Here is a 21,888-nt window from a genome sequence, read left to right as displayed (position 1 = left end):
TCTAACTCCCTTACTTGAGTGTCATTAGACAGATTTATGGCATGGTTTGTATTGAAGACAACCAAAGAATGCTAACACCTCTCTTCTGTGATCCCTAATACTAAATAGACTGCATTTCCTTTTTAATGGTCCCTGTCATATATCTTATCATACATACAGAATTCCATTAGGAAAACTTGAAAGAGTCATAAGAAGTCATTTAATTCAACCATTCTCCAAGCACTGGAAAATCTTCAAATCAAAATTTAGCTATATGACTCTAAGGCAAATTACTTAATATCTTCTGTATGTGAACATTACAACTTGTTAAGAAAATTGGAGAATATATATATGTTTTTAAAAGAACTTGAAAAATCATTAGATAGAAAGTAGTTACTGTTATCATCATAATTGGTAATAACAATAGCAACATCCTTGTCAGGTTGGATCTTAATAGTATAAAAGCTAAATCTTTCCAGTTTTACTTTCTCTGTTTGCTAGAAAATCTTTTCTTATATTCAACTGAACTTTCCCTTCCGTTGACTTCTTGCTATAGGCTTTTGTGTCCTTCTTTGGTCATTTAAAAAATAAGTGTCTTCTTTTTTCCAAATTGACAGTTCTTTAATTATTTGATATTGTCTCATGTTCCAAAGTTCATTCCATCAGAACACACATGACATGATTGTTTTGTGTGTCAAAAATGCCTTAGTTTCCCGACTCTAAATATACTTTAACTCAACATACTCCTTAATATATAGTGCCTGGGATTTAACATAGTAAGTCAGCTATGAATGGATTATTGTTGAATGCTTATGGAAAATCTTCTAGTCACTCTATTTTCTATTTACCAGTTCCTAGCACTGCTGTACACATAGCAGGTGCTCAGTAAATAATTTTAATATTTAGTGTAACTTAGGTTAACATTTAGGCAGCCATTTCAGGTTGTTGGTTTCATTTGTGTTTTGCAATTAACTTAAATCCAAAATCAAGAATGTTTGCTAAAATTGCATGGAAACTATGCCCCATACATGAAGGATAGAAAGTATTGGATCATATCAGTCCCCTTTGGCATTTAACAGGACAATAAAGTCATTATTAGTAGGCATAACTAAAATTTCAAAACAACAGAATATTATTATGCTTTATATCACGTAGAGTGAGGCAAACAATTTTTATAAGGCAAGACACAAAGCTTTGTTGACTTGCAGCACAGCTGGGAGAAATCAAGTGCTATTTTCTTTATTTGTGTGTACTTTACTCAGTAACAAAGATGAAATGTTCAGGGTATGGCTGAATAAAGGGTAGGGGAGTACCCCCAGTAAAAAGAACATATCTCTTCCACACTTCTCCTCAGCAACTCAGAGATATCCTGGCTACATGTCTTTGTATGTGAAGATGTCAATCAAACTAGGTGTTCTTGGTGTTGAGATGCCACTCAAAATGAACATTGTGCAAGTGAAACTGCCATTCAAAATGGCTGCCAGCAAATGGAGCTGTCATTCACCCTGAACAGTTCAGTCTGTTTCATTGTCAATAAGATGGGCTGTTATGCACTGATAGCGGCCTCATCAGACTTAATAAAATTAAACTCTAGATTTTAACTCCACGGCTTGTAGATCCCCAACCTCTTTCTTCAATAAAAAGATACTTTTTATTTTCCAAAGGGTTATGCTGACCAAAAAGAAAAACAAAAGGGGTCGTTGAGAGGAAAATACTTAGGGTACAAATTACTAATAGAAGTGGATAAAGAATTAGTTCAGACGCCTTTTCAACTTTTTCTTGCAGGCCAAAGAAAACGGAGTATTTTTTGTGATAAGAATCATAGACATTTATTCATTCACTCCACAAACCTTCATGGTATGCTACTGGGAACCAATCAATATAATTTGAGGAAAGACATTAATATGTTCAGCGAAAAGCAGGACTTCAGGTTCTCCAATTCTCAACCATCTCTACGTAAAATGCACCATCCTGTGCAATTCCAGTTTTGCTTGTTCCTCACCCTTTTGTTTTTAGTCACAGTTTCACTTGGCTGATGAAATCTCTTTGCTTTTTACTTGCTGTGTGGCTGCAAGTGATGGTCTCTCCTTTACCATTAATGTATTGATTTCAGCTAGCCAAACTTCCTGTAGTTGTAAAATGTTAATGGTAAAGTTACTGGAATTGTGGGGTGTTATGTGAATCTACTTCTAAGTGTAATGTCAATCATGAAAATAGTTTAAGCTGTTTGGTAAAGTTATTGGATTTGTGGGGTATTATTTGAATCTACTTCTGTGTGTAATGTCAATTATGAAAATAGTTTAAGCTGACAGCTATCTTAGGTCTTTCCAGCCACATCTACTAACAGAAAATATAAGATAATAACCTGTAGTTTCGGATGTATCTAATTCCCAAGAAAAAGCCAGCTCCACATCTACAGGAAACATATCTGGTGTTTCAACCACTGTGTAACTAGAAAGCAGCATTGTGCCTGACACAGGGAGGACCTCCATAAATCATGCTGACTAGAGGAATTTTAGCCAGAGCCAGGTGTGCAATTCAGAGGCTTCTCTCTAATTGTAGGGCAGCTAGACACTATCTTTCTAGCACCAATAGGCCCCATATTTGGACAGTTGGAGCATGTCCCCTGACCCCTGTGTGTTCCAAGTGCCTCAGCCTGTCTCCTCGCTGCTGTATTCTCCTAGACTGAAATACTGAACCTCTTTCTTTACTTCCTGGTCCAAGGCACAGTTTCCATCTAGTAATAAAGTTTTCTGTTCTACCAATAAAATTAAGACTCTTCTTTTCCTAGTCATCCCTCTTCTCAGGAGAGGCAACACTGGCTTTCAAGCCCCACGGATCTATTTAACTAGCAACTTGATGTACCCACCTCACCTAATTATGAGTATTTTACTGACCACCACCAGTTTTGATATGCTCCTCCTCTGAAAATTGGAAGCCTTCCGGTATTGGGTCTTATGGAAATTTGTGACATCCCTTTGGACTCTCATTAACATTCTGCTGCCCCCCCCTTTAAATGCCATATCCACAATCCAGTCTCGTCCTTCAACCCCAGATCTTCCTCTACCTAGTTCTTTCCCAATTGATGTCATGTCTCTTACACAAGTTCCATCAAGTTATGGCAAACAATCTCTACGTTTTTTTCGTTTTTGGTCATCTAAATAAATAAATGTCTAATTATACCAATAATCTTTATGTTAAATGACACTGAGTTTTAAAATGCACTGCCATATCATTTATAGATTTTATAGTGTTTTTTTCCTGCTTGTGATTATTAAGTTTTCTATCTTACCTGTATCTTACCTGCTCAGTTGATCCCAAACTCCTTGAGATAGTGTATGGTGAGCATAATATCCAAAGTTTTGTTTCATTTTAATTGGGGAAAAAGAGACTTGTATTTTGATTAATCTTTTATTAACTTCGTGGCTGAATTTCATGAGAAGTTTGCATTAAATTAGTTTGAAGTCCCCTTCAGCTCTGGAATTTTCTGCTCTTATGTCAATGATAGAGAAGTGAAGAAATAAGCAAAATATTTTTCCCCCTAGGAATGGGGAAGTAGGGAGTATGAATGAAAATTAACAAATCCCTGTCTAGACTGAGGCTAGTGTTGATCAGTGGTGAGGTTCAAATAAAGGGCAATGTGTCACCATGGAGAGATGTATCATATGCATAGAATCAGTCATAAATGACCTCAGTGGATTGGGATATGCCATTGTAATTTTATTGAAGATACAATTTTAATGTTTCTGATTGCATACAATTTTAATGCTTCTGACTGCACTTTCCTTCATAGACACCAGGTGGCACAAGGATTTGATTTATTAAAATGGAGACAGACCTGCAGCCTTAAAAAAATAAAGTGCTGTTCCACAGCTTTTTCAGGCTCACTTATATAATAAAATCGTGTTTTAAGAATTATGTAGACCATTCCATTTGTTCAATTAGCAGTGAAAATGGGCTACTCTGTGTGAGGGAGTATATTTATAATGAAAAGCATGTCAAATGTGGATCATTGATATAAAATAATAGAAAAGCTGCTAGATGGTAGAGAAGAAAGGGGAGATTAGGGAAAAAATATATACAGTAGAAGAGAGACCAAGGGGGAATGGACACAAACAAAAGAAAAAAGAGAATATAGAAAAATGAAACTTGAAAGAAGAATGTGAGAAAGGAGGGGGAAAGAGGAAGAACAGAAAGGGGGAAGAAATGGAGGAAAAAGTAAAAAAAGAATAAAATTGAGAATCTGATAGAGGGAGATTGAAGACGAAAGAGTCTTCCAGAGAAAAAATAAGGGAGAGAGGTTCAGTAACTTTTGGGGTGAGTAATAGAGATCACTTAATACTATTTATACTAAATAAGTATTTTGTTTGAGTTTTAGTTTGTCAGGTGTGCTATGCTAAATAACACACAGTGGGTTGGCATAAACAATATAAGCATTAATTGTCTCACACTTTTGAAGTCTGGAAGTCTAAAATCTAAATGTCAGCACAGCCAGGCTTTCTCCTGGTTCAGTAGCGTTCTGGTGATGGCAGTCCTCCATCATATGGAGATCTCTCTCCTTGTGTCTGCTTTTCCATTGTCTTCTGGCTTCTGGCATCCCTGACTGTGGGATTTTCTTCTTTATAAGGCCTCCAATCATGTGATTCAATTTGGCCATGCCTTTACTAATAATGACATCTTCAAAAGGTCCTATTTATTTATGGGTTCACACTCACAGATATGTGGATTAAGATTAAGAGTGGGTTGAGGTATATGCTTCATTTTACCACAGTTTGATTTACAAACCCTTTGAAAGTTTTGAATAGAGGTATATACATATATACTCTGGCACAATGATAAATGGAGCAGATGAGTGGATGAATCCCTTTACTTATTTGTAGCATAAGTTGATGCAGCGAGGAAGATATATGCAGAGGCCTTATTCTTATATGGATGTTTAGATGAACGCCACAATTAAAATGACTTTGATGATGTCAAGATTCTCACACCTTGCCCCTAAAAACATTGAAAGACATGAAAAAGGCCCCTGGCACTCACTGGTTTTCCTGGTCTGACAGTAACTCCTACTCCCTGCCTTCATCAAGTATAAAGTTTTGATAAGACATAGAAGTAGCTGAGGACCTCCCAGATTGACACAAACTTGTCCATGAATAGGAAAACCTGAGTAACAGAGAGAAGAATGATTGTCAATTACGGACTAGGCTATTTCTCTCTATGGCCATGGGCAATAACTCTAAGGACCATATCTAACCTCTAAGTCATAAGACCCAGCTCTTGGTCATCGAATCCAGTTGAAGTAGGTCTATCTTGGACTCTGTACAGCGAAGTTTATTAAATGGACAAGCCAATAACCATAGGAAAATTCTTTGATGTGTAACTCAAGCTCAGCCTTAGAACAGACTGTTAAAATAAAGTATGGTCTATTAGGCAGGAGTTTCTGGTTAGAAGTAAAGATAACCAACTCAAATGAGCTGAAACAAACAAACAAGATGGAAATATACTAGTAGATATAACCATGAAATTCAAGGATGGCATTGGCAGTTTCAACTGAGTCCAGGTATTAAAATATCCTATAAGCTCTACCTCTTCAGATATCAATTCTGAGACTTCATGTTCACCTTTATTTGCTATTGGATTCAGGAATCAAATAATGTTATCTTGGTTTGCTCTCCATCTTTGATCTGTATGGCTTTATTCTAATAATTGTCTCTGTCCACATGGTAGGAAACATGGCCATACAGTCTCAGATTCACATGTTCTTATCATCTAACACCACCTGTGAAAGAGTTCCCCATCTTAATAGTTATTGCTGGACATTCCAGGGATGGCTTTAATTGGTCTGGTTTGGAGTATCTGTCCATATTCTCATTACTAATACCAGAAAAATAGGGTTCTCTGATTTGTTATACCCAAGAATAAATGTTCATCTATGTAGGGGATGGTGTGGGACCAGTCTTACCCTAGCCACATGGAATAGGTTTCCACTGGAAAGAGATATTTTGTCATTAGCATGAAATGAGAAAGGGGAAAGTAGAATCATGAATATCAATTATACAGGGCCAATTTAACTAGTCTACAAAAATAATTAGGCTTGTGACCTCAGCAGGTTGGTGCTCTAGTCAGTCAGGGAAACCATCACAACCCTTTTCTCCATAAACTAACCGTGTGATATGCCCTTTATCAGCATCTATTAGTTGAATACTGTTTTAAATAAGCTCCTGCATCCAACTGTAGAAGTATTCAATATCAGCTGATTCTACCTTGCTTGAAAGGGTAAAAACAACTCAATAGACATTATGTTGAAACTCTTTCAGATACTTATGGACAACAAGTTTAATGCAAAGAAAACAACTTAACTTTTTCAAAAAATTTCACAAAATGTTTATGAGGAACAACTTATTGAAGACATTCTAAAAGGTATCACTGGACTATAAGTTCCAGTTTATTTCTAGGGTCTGGTATAGAAAATCAATTCAAAATCAATTTGCAGAAAAAAGAAGACTGAAAGACAGGGTTATGATGAACTATCACAAACCAAGTTGGGTTGTATTCTTGAATGAACATTCAGGATCAGAAATGAGTAAACAGGGAAGGCATTTCTTTAAATGGATAAGTTTATTACTTGGGTTTGGTCCTTTCCTGTTATGCTTTTTAAGCTATCCACTGTTGATCTTTCAAAAATCCTTTATCTCTTCCTTCAAAAGAGCATGTCAAACATATTTTACTTTAATCTTGAAGTCTCAGGTACACCATAATGTCACTTATTATAATTCATTGTGTTAAGGTAAAATTTCATGAGGTGTATTTAGACTATATTCATATAGTAGACAATCTTACAATGATTTATACATATATATATTTCTTTTCTTTGATATACAGCAAATAGAAAATATTTACCATTCAAAAAATATAAACAATTGACCTTGTCAATTAGGAGCAATCAAACAATAACTGTTCTTACCAGGACCAAAATTACTAATTATAAAGGATAACATTCTTCAGAAAGACCTTAGGAAGATTCTAATCTATGTGGTAAACACATTTTAAAAGTGTTCAAGTAAGTAGAGATGAAAGTAATAACAAGCAAAAAGAGGTCTATGACCAGGAGGAAAAGATGAGTGATCAGGACAGGTTTGGCAAAGAATATGGTCTTTGAACTAAGTCTTAAAGATGGATAGAACTGAATAAAGTATTTCAGATTCAAATCTTCTCTATATTATGGTCTTTTCCATTTGACTCTGATTAAATTTCTCCTGGAGGGTCTCAGACCCTAGGGTAGATAAGGCAAAGTGAAGGTACCATGCTGGAGATGAACAACAACATAAATAGCAGAAGAGTTGAATCTGTTCACAAAATCTAAGATATGGGTATAGAATTGAAATCATGTAGAGTTCAAAATGCAGGAGTGGATCAGAGATAAATATATAATGTAGTCAAAATGAAGATACTGGAGAAAAATGAATCAAATGAATGAGAATTGGAGTTTATTGAGAATAAACCCCTAAATATCCTAAGTGTTTGCCATGAAAATGTTTGACTGTTGTTCATCCATTAACATATGGTACACAGGCAAGCTGACATGTCTTACCAAACCAGAGATGGGGCAAGCAGATTTGGATAAAAGAGTCACAGAACTGGAAAAAGATTTTTTATGTGAATTAAACATTATCCAGACAGGGAAATGAAAAGTTCAGATATAATATACAGTGCTGGAGCATATATAGCAAAGGTAGAGATCTTTATGCATCTAGCTATGCAGATAAACCCAATATGACTCATCACTAAAATGGTCAATTTATTTTTACTGACACTTATAAGAGACCAATTAAAGGAAAATAAATTACTTCTGAGTAGTCAGTCATCCATTTTTAAGCTAATAAATTAAGTGAAGTTGATTTGGTAGCACAACAAGCCACTCTAGCCATGAGTAATCTTAGGGATTATTCTGTGATTTGTACATTAAAGACAAATGGAGTGGTTAAAATAGGCATAGCTTTAACTTGAAAACACTATTGTCTCTATTATAGAGATTTTCTCTTTTCTAAATTTCTTTTCTTTCCTTCCCATCCATTTATTCTTATGCCTTTTATTTGGGTGTTACCAAAAAAGAAATAGCATTTCATTTCAACAAATTTCCTTTGAAAGATTGTGGGAAGATGGCAATGGACTAACAGCAGAGCTAAATGCTCTCAAAAAACCAATGGAGAAAGAGTCAAAAGCTGTCCAAGGGACCTGCTTTTGGGGTCAGCAGACCAGGACAGGGCTACATAACTCCCAGGAGAGTGAGAGAAGAGACAGGAAGAAGCTGAAATGACAAATGTAAGTTACCAAGCCCCTGTGGCAGCCAGGAAGGCTCTCCTCCTCCACCCCAAGATATTAACCTGGGGTAAGATCACTGGCTCATTGTAGCCTACTGAGAAGGGAACAGACATCTTCCTTCCTGTCAGCTGTTTCAAGGGAAAAGGAGGGGAGGTTGAGGTGGTTTTCTTCAGTGAATTTGGAAAGCAGATCCCACTTTGAATCTCCAATCTGGAGATTCAACACAGGAACACAAGAAAGCCAAGACCAAAACACCTCCAAGGACATGTGTATTGACTAGCGCCATCTGCTGGCCAGTCTGGAAAGTGCATGGACAAACCTAGGCACTTAGGCTAGGCAACTTTAAAGACTGAGAAAAAGTTAACCAAATATCAAAGAAGAGCTGTGTGGGGGAAAAGCAATAGGTAAGAAAGAGAAATTAGCCATCAGAATAAATACACCAACATATTCAGATGTCTAGACATTAGCAAAAAATTATAAGCCATGCTAGGAAACAGGAAGGAAAGGCCCAACCAAAGAACAAACCAAATATCCTGAAGAGATACAGAATTTAACACAAGTAATCAGTGATAATCACACAACTCTCCTAAATCAATTTTTAAAAATTTAAAGAAAATATGGCTAAAGAAATAAATTATATTAAGAAGACACTAGGAGAGCATAAGGAATGATTTGAAAGCTTGCAAAGAAAAGTAACAAATCTTATGGGGGTGAAAGACATGATGGATGAAATTAAAAATACATTAGAGGCATGTAAGAGCAGATTTGAATTGCCAGGAGACAGAATTATTCATTTGAAGACATAATATCAGAACTGGAAAAGACAGGAAAACAGAAAAAGAAGAGAGTGGAGAAAATGGAGTGGAGTCCCAGGGAATTGAATGATAACATAAAGTGCAGTAACATTTGCATTATTGTTGCCCCAGAAGGAGAAGAGAATGGAAAATGGGTAGAAAGAATATTTGAGGAAATAATGACTGAAAACTTCCCAACCCTTATGATGGACATAAATATCAATATCCAAGAAGAACAACATGCCCCAAACAGAATAAATCCAAATAGAACTATCTTGAGAAACCTACTATTCAGTATGACAAATATCACAGATAAAGAGAGGATTCTGAAAGCAGCAAGAGAAAAGCAAAGCATCATACAAGGGAAACACAATAAGATTAAGTGCTGACCTGTCATCAGAAAGCGTGGAGGAAAGAAGAGAGTGGTATGATGTATTTAAGGTACTGAAAGAGAAAAACTGCCAGCAAGAATTCTGTATCTGGCAAAGCTGTCCTTCATAAATGAGGGTGAGTTCAAAGCTTTCACTGACAAACAAAAACTGATAGAATATGTTACCAAAAGACCAGATTTGCAAGAGATAGTAAAGGGAGTGCTGCAGTCTGAAAGAAGAAAACAAGGGAGAGAGATTTGAAAATGAGTTTAGAAATGAAGATTATTAGGAAAAATAAACTAAATGATAAGAAGAAAGACAATAGAATAATAAAACAACAAAGAGCTGAAGACAAAGTGGATGAAGCAACTCATAGTTTTCAGGTAGCCCTTTGCATCTATCCAATGAACTCTGAAAGATGTAAAGAAGAACTTTCTTGGGCAAGAATACTGCAGGAGCAGCAGAAAGTGGCAAAAAGGATTAAAACGAGTGAATCATCAGCAAAAGTAACAGATTTCTCATCAAAGTCAATTCCTGACTATGACTTTGAAAGTGATGACATTGTTGCTGTTTGTGCAGGTATTGCTGAGAAACAGAAGACATACTCAACAAATTAAATAATGGTTATTGTATCTGCTTCTGGGATGTAGAGATGTAACTGAGAAGGAAGATGGTGCTCCAATACCAGACAGCTCTGTTTTTATCAAAGACCAATGAAGGAAATGCATTGCATGAATTATTTGAATCTGTCTTTTTTTATCATCATTTATAGTTTTAGACATAGGGTTATTTATTCTGGTGAAACAGGGCAAAACTCCTGTTTGTAAGATAAGTTTTTCGGATGAAGCATATAAATCTAAATGGTAGCATTATTGTATAGTGTTTGGACTATGCTTTGATAAGTTATGGTTTATATTTAAGATTAGAATTCTGACCAATATGTTTTTGATACATAAATTTAATTTATTCTAAATATATGTATGGATACATTTTAAAGACACAACTTGAAAAGCAAATTCTTGAGTAGTAAAAAACAGTATTACTAAAATGTTGACTTGTTGACTTTTGTTTTATGATAAAGGAAACAAGTGATTCCCTTCTCTCCTAGAAATATACTGCTGTTATTATTCACTCTGTCTTCCTTGCTTCTGTAGAGTAAGTTTGTCACAAGGCTTAAATGTTTTTAATATTCATTTTGACTCAAAGTTCTGGTTTTGTTATATGTGGAATCTTTGAAAGTTCAGCCAAAAATACATGCAAATGTTAACATTCTGAAGTTTCTCTTAATTCTGATTTGTGCTTATGTTTTTGGCTTTAAAAAAGTTATAACAATGATAGTTGTCTCCTTCACTATTTGTTAGATGTGTGAAGTACTGATAAATGTCACAGGATGGTTTTATTTTTTAGATTATTACTGTAGGTAGGTTAGTGAGTCATAAGTGAGTCATTTTTTAAATGTTCTTTCATTTATTGAATGGCTTTTACAGATACATCATAATAAACTGTACTGCTACATTAAAAAAAATAGGGGATGATGTGGGAAAGGGAGGAGCAACATGAGAATCCCTCATATTTTCAATGTAACTTTTCTAAATCTAAAACCTCTTTAAAAATAAAATTCATTAAAAAACAAAAACAAAAATACAAAGAAACAAAATTCCTTTGGCTTGTGCTATGTAGGGTGACTTAAGATTTAAATGGAGTCACTTTTTAAACAGTTTTAATGAATTTTAACTAACACATGATAAGCTGCACCCATTTGAAATGTACAATTTGATAGGTTTTGACATGCAACACATCTCAAACACCATCATCACAATCACAGTAGTAATATCCATCACCCCCAAAGTTTCCTCGTGTCCCTTGTAATCTCTTGCTAGTGCTTCTAGTCCCTTCTTCTTCCAGAGGCATCTGCAAATCTGTTTCTATCACAATAAATTAGTTTGCATTTTAAGTTTTAGATAAATGGAAAACAAACTATGTATTCTTTTCTTTTTTTTAGACTCAGCATAATTATTCTTAGATTAGTCCAAGTTGTTGCATGCATCAATAGTCTGAGCCATTTTATTATTGAGGAATGTATGATTGTATGAATAGTCTACACTGTGTTTATCCATTCTCCTGTTCATGTGCATTTGGGCTGTTGCCAGTTTTTTGCTGTTACTTATATTTAAAACAAATATCTGTGCATTAGTCTTCATATGGACATATGCTTCCATTTCTCCTGGTAAATATCTACTAGCAGCACAACTAGATTTGGGGACACTTGAAGAGTGAAAAGGGCCTGGATCGAATGTCAGGACAGCAGTCGTAAACCAGTCTGCTCTGAGAAAACACAGTTTTGAGTCACCCTAAGTCAAGCTCCAGGAAAGTGCTTTTCAAGTTAAGCCGATACTGGCTTGGCAAAAAGGCAGCATTAATACCGCTTCTATAAGGTGCTTGACAAAAGCCTGGGGGCAAAGACCATTGGCTGTCTTCCAATATCTGTCCTCCCCATCTTTTCCAGCAGGGGTTGGCAAGCTGCGGCCCTCATGTCAGATCCAGCCTGCATCTGTTTTTGTGAATAAGGTATTACTGGAACATAGCCACGCTCATTTGCGTATTGTCTTTGGCTGTTTTTGCACTATAACAGCAGAGCTTGTTACTTATGACAGAAACTATATGGCTTTTGAAGCCTAAAATATTTACTATCTTGCTCTTTACAGGAAAAAAAAAAAAAATTACCAACCCCTGTCTCAAAGTAATAGGATATCAGAATTTTAGCTGGGCACATAATCACCTGGAATAGGATTTACTTTCTAGCTTCCTTTGCAACTAAGTTCTGACTAATGCCATATAACCAGATGAGTGTATGTGTAACTTCCAAAAGTAATTTTTAAATTAAGAGGGCCTGTCTCTCTTCCCCTACCAGTTGGTCTCCCTTTATGGGTACTAGCAGACATACTGGCTGGAGACCCCACAGCATCTTGGACAATGCGGTGACTCTGAGTATGGAAACTATGGTGCAGCCCCCAAATAGAAGAAACCTGTCTTCCTAGTATCACCCCAGACCATGCACTGACTTCAGCCATACTACATGAGTGAGAGAGAAAAAATAAATAAACTTCTATCTTGTTTAAGCCACTTTGTTTGGTTTTGGCCAGGTGAGGGGTTTCCTTACTGAAAGCAAACATAACCTAAAGGATTTAACACCTCGTGAAATGACCAAGTTCCATATTAGGGTCATCTTTGTACTACTCATGGACCCTCAGGCAGGTCTGCTAATCTCAGCAACCTCGTCTTTCAAAATCAGTTATGCAGGGGCTCCTTGCTTCCAGGATTGTACAAACATCACAACCTGCGGAGACCTACTTGATGCCTGCCGCCCACGGCCTCGGGCCTCTGCCTCCCTGCACCACTGGCACAAGGAGCAGGCTGGAAACCTAGAGCCAGGAGGCTGCCTCCTCGAAGCCGCGGCGGCCTCTGAAGGCGTGCCATCCTGTACGCTGCCACCAAGAACTTCTCAGGTCTCGCCTCTCCTGAAAACCCATCATGTGGCCTCTTGGGAAATTCCCTTCCCTTCCTCCGCCCTCTTGGGGTGCTCTTGTCCTTCTCTCTTTCCTTCTCTCTCTCTTTCTCTCACACTCCCTAATGTCAATTAAGCCCAGGCTTTAGTAAGGAGGAAGAACCTGTTGACTCTGAAGAAAATATTCGTTTTCAGCTTTGCCAAGATCCCTGAAGAAAGAGAATACTAAGGACGTACTCAGGGTTTCTGCTCCCCAGCACTGCTGACATCGGGGCTGGATAACTGTGTACTGTGGGCGCCTGCCCTGCGCATCAGAGGATGTTTAGCAGCTGCCCTGGCCTCTGACGCTAGCTGCCCAAAGCATCGTCCCCAAGTGGTGACAACCAGAAATGTCTCTACACATTAACAAATGTCCCTTTGGAAGGCAAATTTGTCTCTGGTTAGAATTCTCTAATGAGTGACTTAAAATAGAGGAAGGGAGAAACATAAGCTTAAAACAGATTACAATTTTAATCGTTTCACCCTTAATTATAGAATGTGTTCAGTGTACCAGGCTAAGGATTGTAACTCTCTTGTCTCATTCATCCTCACATGAAACTTAGGAAGTATTAACAATTTACTTATTTTATTGTTGAAAAAAATGATACTGCGTCATTTAGGGTCCGTCAGAAGCCAGAAACCACACCAACTGTTTGAACAGAGATTTTAGGTTAAAGACTTGTTTACTAGATAAAAAGTAATTAAGTAGGCAATTAAAAAGTTCGAAAGAGAATGCTAAGGCGCTGTGGGCTGGTAAATGTATGGTATGTGCCAATTTTAATGGTGTACGTACAAGCACCGTTTCTGATTTCGGCTACCAACTTGGCATCACAGAGCGCAACGTTGGAAAGAGAAGAGTACATCCGGCTCCCGTGAGCTGGCTTCTGTGCACCACAGACTCTACGGTATTGCCAAGGCAGCAATGGAGCAGGTAAGACCCCTAGCACTGAGAAAACAGAGAAGAGACTGGAATTATGTAAATGCCGAAACTTGGTTGGTTAGTGCTGGGATCTTTGCTTTTTGAGGAGACACCCTGGGCAGCTAGGACCCACAACTCCAAGGGAGGAGCTACCAACAGACTAGTGCTGGTATCTCTAAGAGAGTGCAGTGAAGCTGGATCTATAAGTATTGGAAAAATGACAAATTGATTTCAGCTGCTGCCACAGGGTGGAATTGCTGCTGCTGGAATGAAGAAGTGTTGCTATGGTGATACAGATAGGAAAAACAAATAGAAAAGAAAGAGTGCCTTCTTCCCCCCTACAGTCTTGCAATCTCTCTATAGTGCTGAGGACAACAGGGAACCACTGTCAAAGCAGAAATGTGGCTTTAAAGTCCCAGCCTCAGCACCACAAAGCAGAAGTGTGGATCTGGAGCCAAGAGGTGATATATTAAATAATTGGCCTAGTGAGATATAATGCCACTTACGTAATTATTAACACATATCAAGTACCTACGATCAGTTAACTAATTTAATGTAGACTTGAACACAAATAAGCCTGACTCTACTGCGTTCTTTTTCAAATTTTTTAGAGAAGTTGTGGGTTCATAGAACAATCATACATAAATTACAGGATTCCCATATAGCACCCTATTAATAGGTGCAGTATATTTGTTACAACTGGTAAAAGATGTTTTATAATTGTGCTATTAACTATAGTCCATGGCCTAACTTAGGGTTCATTGTGTTGTGCAGTTCCATGATTTTTTAAAAAATTTTTATTCTAGTAATATATACAACCCAACCTAAAATTTCTCCTTTTAACCATGTTCAAATATTTGATCCAGTGCTATTAATTATGTTCCAAATGTTGTCCTACCATCATCACAATCCATTACCAAAACCTCCCATCATCCCCAAACTGTATAGTTAAAGCGTAAACTTCCTATTCCCTATCCCACCCTGCTCCTCTCCAACCTACATTCTGATTCTGACTCTATATGTTTGCTTATTCTAATTATTTCATATCAGTGAATCAGTGTATGAAAATACATACAATATTTTTCCTTTTGTGTTTGGCTCATTTCACTCAAAATATGATTCCAAGGTTCACCCAAGTTGTTGCATGTATCAGAACTTCGTGCATTTTTACTGAATAATATCCCATTGTGTGTATATACCACATTTTGCTTATCCATTCATTAGTTGATGAACACTTGGGTTGCTTCCATCTTTTGGAAATTGTGAATAGTGTTGTATGAACATGAGTATGAAAATATCTGTTCAAGTTCCTGCTTTCAGTTCTTTTGAACATATACCTAGAAGTGGGACTGCTGGGTCCTATAGTAATTCTATTCTTAACTTTCTGAGGAGCTGCCAAACCCTTTTCCACAGCAGCTAGACCATTTTACATTCCCAGCAGCAATGAATGTTACAGTTTCTCCACATCCCCTCCAACACATGTAATGCTTAATCACCCCTTTATATTAACAATGTGTGTCCAGTAAAATTTCTTTTTTTCTTTTCTTGATGTTGATCTTTAACTTGCTATTAATAGATTATACTACAATTGCTATCTCTTGTGATGACCATTCTAAAAATTTTCTGACATGGTCTTTGCTTCTTGGAAGCAAATGTATGAAAAATGAATGCAGATGAAGATTGATTTGGTGAAAATAGATGGGATCATGGGATCTGGCTTCAGGAAAGAGCATTCCTTTTTTTTGGTGTGGGGTGTGGGCTGGGGATTGAATCTGGGACATCTTATATGGAAGCCAGTGCTCAACCACTGAGCCACATTGGCTCCTCTGGGTTGGTTTTTCATTTGTTTGGGGTTTTTTGTTTGTTTGTTTGTTTAGGAGGCACCAGGAACCTAACCCAGGACCTCCCAGGTGGGAAGCAGGCACTCAACCACTTGAGCCACATCCACTCCCCAGAAAGTGCATTCTTATCATAAGACTTCAATGTATTCACAAAACTGACTAAAGACAGCATAGAAAAAAATCTCATGATACCTAAGCATTTCACATTTCTGAACACAACTTTAACATTTTCTGTCAGATACATAGGTAAAAGTGTTTATTAGCATGGTTAAATAGAGTGGAAACATGGAAGAATGCAAAGTTCCTCTTTACTTTACACACATCACCAAAGAAATGGCTTTAGAAATTGCTTGGCACAGGGTTGTACACACACACATGAAATACAGAAAGGGTATACAAAAAGAAGATATTTAATCTGATATATTTGAAGATGCCATTGATTGTAAGACAATCCATTAATTTATTTAACATTAATGAAAATAATGCTGCCAATTAAATATGTCTTATTAGTGCTTGTAAAACACATCACAACTTCAGAGATGTACAATGTGAAAAATTGACATTAGAATTTATGAAATAAGGTAGAACTATATAAATTACATAAAAATTAAAATACAATAAATTAGGTATGTGAGATTATAAGAAAAAGCACATTAAGTTATAAGGAATCAGCACCAGTGAGAAGAAAGAAGGCTTTTGGGTCATTTTGAACAATTCCTCCGATATAGGAATGCTTTTTCCTTCCTAAGGCTCTTCTCTATCTCCTCCAAAGGATAAATTGTGTAGGGAGAACTTTGGGGACGGTATGTTGAGTTAAAATTTTATCTAAGGAGAACTTTTCTAATAGTAAGTTGCATTCATTTGTGTCCTTCAAGAAGCAGATATCAAAATGTGGTAAGATATGTCAAGAGATATAATGGGGGACAGAACAGGGAAAGGAGGAGGGAGCCCTCAGACTGGACTCAGGCTGGTAACTAGAAGAGAGAAAGAACAAAAGAGAGTTCATGTAGGGAGAATCTTGGACTACAGCACAGTTCCAAGAAAGGTTGGACAAGGGGAAACCTAAGCTAATGTCACCTGTTGGAGGAGTCACATGTATCAATGGAATGGGACTGTGTTCATGCGCCTAACATATTCACCCGTTGGCCAGGAGCAGTCACAGAAATCATGGCCTTAGTGTGCAATATGGTAGGTTCAAAGGGATAGCAAAAGCTGTCAGTTATACTCCCTGAGGTAGAACTGAGCAAGCAGTGCATTATCAAGTCCACTATATAAGCCTTGATAAACACTAGAAGAATGCTGAGAAATTTTCTCAATAATATGCAAAAAAATATAATCTCATCTTTTGGAATGAGTTTCATTCTAAAGGCAGAGGGACAAACCATATGAACTATTTAAGTCTTTCTCAGCCCTGCAATTTCATTACTACACAAATCCATATTGTGATCTACAATTGATGAAACTTTAGAAGCAAAAATCACAAATGGAAATGAAAGGCATTTAAAATGCAAGAATGTTATTGAGGATGTACCAGATGATGATGTAGAAGCAATATTTAGAAGTCTACAGATGATGCTAAATTAGGTGGAATGGTAATAATGAGCACAGTATATTCGTGTGCAGAACGACTTCAGTCATTTAATTACAGTGCTGGGCTAACATGATAAATGCACCTGAACTCAAATCAATAGTAAATGGTTTCCCAGAACAAAGCATTCAAGAAAGCCATGTATACTAAACAGAATAGTGTTTGCAATAAACAGCCAGAAATAATTCTGACATTAGAGGACAGAGTTAAAGCAGCAGAATTCTAATTACATATTGAAAATGGCTTTGGTAGGTGACTGAGCTACTTTCTGGTTATAAATGTGCTATTTGGGAAGCTGCCGTTTGGCTTAGAAATACTACTTATTGCACAGAATGGGTCTCTGTGTCCTGAGATAGAAGAATGAATGCCTACCCTCTACCTGTAATGAAGCCTGAACTCACACTAAACACCCAGAGAGGAATATGGAAAATTCCATGGGGTAGGGGGAAGATCATTCATAAACTGAGGCCACAGAATGATGTCTATGGCATACCCATGAGCTTAACCTCTCTGCTTTTCACTATTCCCAAGATGGAGGTAGGTCCACTTTTTAAAAGCAACTAAACGAAAAAGATTGACAGCAGAGGGCTGAGAAACCTAAGTAATATTTAATTGTCATGTATAAATATATGGTTAATTAATAAAAATTATTTTGTTAAAATACTCCCTTTTGGCAGATATTTCTCTTTGAAGTTCTGAAACTCTTACTGCTTTCAAAATAATCATTTATTTCATTTAAAAGATTGAAGTCCCCTCTAATATATGACTACACAGATAAATTTGTACTTCTAGAGATAGTAAACCATTATTGAGGGAAACCATTACTTCTTTCCCTCAATATGCATTTAGAGAAGGAACATTTGTACATAGAGAATGCACTAAGAAGTCAACATAGTGGATGTTTGCAGTATTTCGAGTTATGTTATCCAGTCACACACTTTGAGGAACAGTTTTTGTGTTCATGTAGGGCTCCTTTCCCTTCTCTCACTCACAGGATGTGCAGTTCCTGGGAAGCCAACTCTAACCCCAGTCCTAGGAGCAGCACATGGCAGTCATGCCAAGGAACCAACAGCTCATTTTTTTCCTGGCACTGGATGGTCTGGGAACAGGTGCATGCCTTCTACCAGGCCAACTGGAACAAGGTCTTTTGCTTCAGTCGTGGGAGTGGAGGATTTACTCTCCTGCTGAATGCAATCCTGAATGGATATATGAGCCGCACATGCTCCCATCATCTTGCTATCAGGTGGAACTTGAAATGGAAGCCAACACAGCATAAGGCAGAGCCAGAGACAGAGAATAAATTGAGCACTAAAAATATCATCTGATTAGCTTTTACAGCAGTACTGGAGCCGGTTCTTTTCTTAGATGTTTCAGTTTTATGAGCTCATAAATTCTCTACTACATTGGTTTGGATCCGATTTTTTTGCCTTCAACCAAAAGTGTGCTCACTTTCAGATTACCTGACAGTAGGTTATTGGGGTGGGGGTGGAGTAGAGTATATTCGAATCATAAAATAATTGGAAGTGAACACAAAATGCACTTTGTTTAACATATGTTAAATATGCCACAATCCTTCCTTAGAAAGTACTATAATAATTGAACAAGCTAGAAATGTTGATGGTAATGAACTAGGAATAAAAAGGTTGAAGAAATTTGATTTTGGTGGTATACATTATCCTGCCAAAGCTGAAAAAAACTGTATCAGCACAAATAATTTTTACCTAGGTTTGTCAGGAAGGAGAGTAATGTGGCAAGAGATAAAAGAAAAGAAAAATTACTTTAGAGAAATGCCAAGCTGATTATTCCCAAGAAAGCAGTGTAAATCAGGATGAGAAAGCTGGGGCATGAAAATCAGGAAGGGAAACTGCATAGGATGCAGTCACAGACATTGGAGGCCCAAAACTGAACTAAGGTGGCATTTCTTCAAGATAAAGACCTTTGGAATTCCTGGCCCAGATCCTCCACCTGTTTCCTCTTCTTCACACACCTGACCATACCTTTCCTCCAGAGTAAGTGCAGGAGCTCCAAGCAAGCTCTTTGAGGCATTCACTATTCATTTTAAGCATTCAGCAAGTATTTCCTGTGCACCTATTACTCTAGGCAGGCCCTGTGTTTGGGTGATATCATAGAATACAGAAAAGCAAGCTCTTTCCTCCAAGAGTTTATATCCTGCCAGAGTATGCAGAAAGAAAACAGGTGAGGAAACAGAATTATTTTTTAAAATGCTATGAAGTGGCCCATGAAAGGTTAAACTAAAAGACATGATGAGATATGCAGGTTCAGCAAATGTACCTTTAAGGAAGAGCAACCCAAGCTGACTTCTGTGTGAGAGTTAATAATGAGATGGCAGGATCAGGGAAAGCATTGCATCCAGAGGGAATATGATGGATGAAACCCTGTGTCATGGGGGAGCGCATCATGCTTGAAAATCTGAAGAAAGTTCAGTGTGACTGACACACCAGAGATCATGGACATGGAGCACAAGGTGAGATGAGAAAAAATGGGAGCCAGACAGAGAAGAGGCTGGCAGACTGCATCTAAGATTTAGAGGGGCGGCGGACTTGGCCCAGTGGTTAGGGCGTCAGTCTATCACGTGGGAGGTCCGTGGTTCAAACCCTGGGCCTCCCTGACCGGTGTGGAGCTGGCCCATGTGCAGTGCTGATGCGCGCAAGGAGTGCCTTGCCACGCAGGAGTGTCCCCGTGTAGGGCAATCCCACGCGCAAGGAGTGTGCCCTGTAAGAAAGTGCAGCCTGCCCAGGAATGGTGCTGCCCACATTGAGAGCTAACAGAACAAGATGATGCAACCAAAAAGAAACACAGATTCCTGTGCTGCTGACAACAACAGAAGCGGACAAAAAAGAAGACACAGCAAATAGACACAGAGAACAGACAACCTGGGTGGAGGGGTGGGGAAGGAGAGAGAAATAAATAAATAAATCTTTAAAAAAAGATTTAGAGCAATAGGAATCCTTTGAGAAGTTTAGTCAGAGGTGCCACATGATCATATCTATAATTTTAAAATATGTTTGGTTACCCAGTGTAGATTGACTAATGAAGGCATAGAATGTGATGGTGGGCTGTCATTTAGGAGGCCCTTAAGGAATCCAGGATTGGAACTCATTAAGATGTTAAAACTAGGTGAATCCAAGTAGATAGAATCAAGATGTGTTTAGGGGATAAATTAGAAATTTGTGTTTGATTAGGTATGGAAGAAGTACAGAAAAGGACTGAGATGTTAAAAGTGACCACTAGCTTTCTAGTTTGCACAAGAGGTTAGATGGTAGTTTTATTTCCACAAGGCTACTAATGAACATTACTTCACTTTGTCAGGTAGAACTTGAGGCATCTAGTGATCTAGAATGGGAAACTGAATGGGCAGGTAGATGTATCTGGACCTCAGAGGACTGATATGACTACATATATAAATTTGAAAATAATTAACTTTTGAGAACAATTGAAGCCACAGGCATGATGGAATTGTCTAGGAAGAAAGTGTGGAATAAGAAGAGAAGAGGATCCTTCTGAGATTCTCTGCTGTCTCATTCTCTTCTGTCAGCTCTTTAAAAATGGAAATCTCTGAGGAGTGAATGTGGCTCAAGCAGTTGAACACCTTCTTCCCATATGGTAGGTCCTGGGTTTGGTCCTGATACCTCCTAAAAAACAAACAAACAACAACAAAAATAAAACAAGGAAATAAACGAAAAACCAACTCAGGGGAGCTGATGTGGCTCAGTGGTTGAGTGCTGGCTTCCCACATATGAGGTCAAGGGCTCAAGCCCCAGCCCAGGTACCTCAAAAAAAAACATTAAAAAAAAAAAAAGGAAATCTCTTTAGGACACAATCTTAGATCATACATATAGGAAAAAATCAGAGAGCAAGAAGAAAATATTTCAAAGGGGAAAGAGTGGTAAACTGTATCTAATGCTATGGAGAGACCCAATAAGATAATTAATGGACTAATTAATGTCCATTTGATTTAGTTTTGTGAAGGTTATTGAGGACTGTATTGAGAGCTGCTGCAATGAGTAAAACAGACATAAAAATAGAAGTGGTACCTTAAAAATAAGTCCATAGTTTCAGATAATAATCTACCCCCTTCTATTTTTTAACCTAGCAATAAACTCATGAAGGATGATTCATTGAGTCCTGATGAAACCTATTCTTTGAAGTGTGATTGAAATGTAAATAATACTTTTTTGGTTTTGAAATGGTCATGGTCTGGAAATAGGATCTGAACATAAGCTGTTTCCAAATGCAGAGAACAACATGATAATAGCATTTTTGTTGCCTCAAACATTAACCTAGCAAAGACTACATTCTAATTAGCAGTCATAGCTTTTGCAGCTAAAAATGGAGTGGGCTTGCAGCTAAAACTGGGACTACCACCTAAAATGAGTCTACACCAGCATCTAGAAGTAACAGTTAGCGTACGGTTGCTGATTCAAAGGGAAACTCAGCCAAGAAACGTTTGAATAGCACCTTCTAAATAGCAGGTGCTGACTGATGGAGGCTGGGCTGTCAAGTTCAGTCCTC

At 37.5% G+C, this 21,888-nt stretch overlaps 1 long non-coding RNA gene across 1 annotated transcript in view; it reads right to left on the bottom strand.

Annotated features, from left to right (window-relative positions):
• Positions 1 to 19,535: 19,535 nt before the first annotated feature.
• Positions 19,536 to 21,888, bottom strand: part of LOC131273683 (uncharacterized) — a 314,969-nt gene continuing 312,616 nt past the window's right edge. Inside the window, exon 5 of the long non-coding RNA XR_009180962.2 lies at positions 19,536 to 21,008. This is a non-coding gene — a long non-coding RNA (uncharacterized lncRNA). The remainder of the gene's footprint in view (positions 21,009 to 21,888) is intronic.

Source organism: Dasypus novemcinctus, chromosome 16, assembly GCF_030445035.2.
Source record: "Dasypus novemcinctus isolate mDasNov1 chromosome 16, mDasNov1.1.hap2, whole genome shotgun sequence".
Classification (NCBI taxonomy): Eukaryota; Metazoa; Chordata; class Mammalia; order Cingulata; family Dasypodidae; genus Dasypus; species Dasypus novemcinctus.
This window is presented reverse-complemented; position numbering and strand designations above follow the sequence as displayed.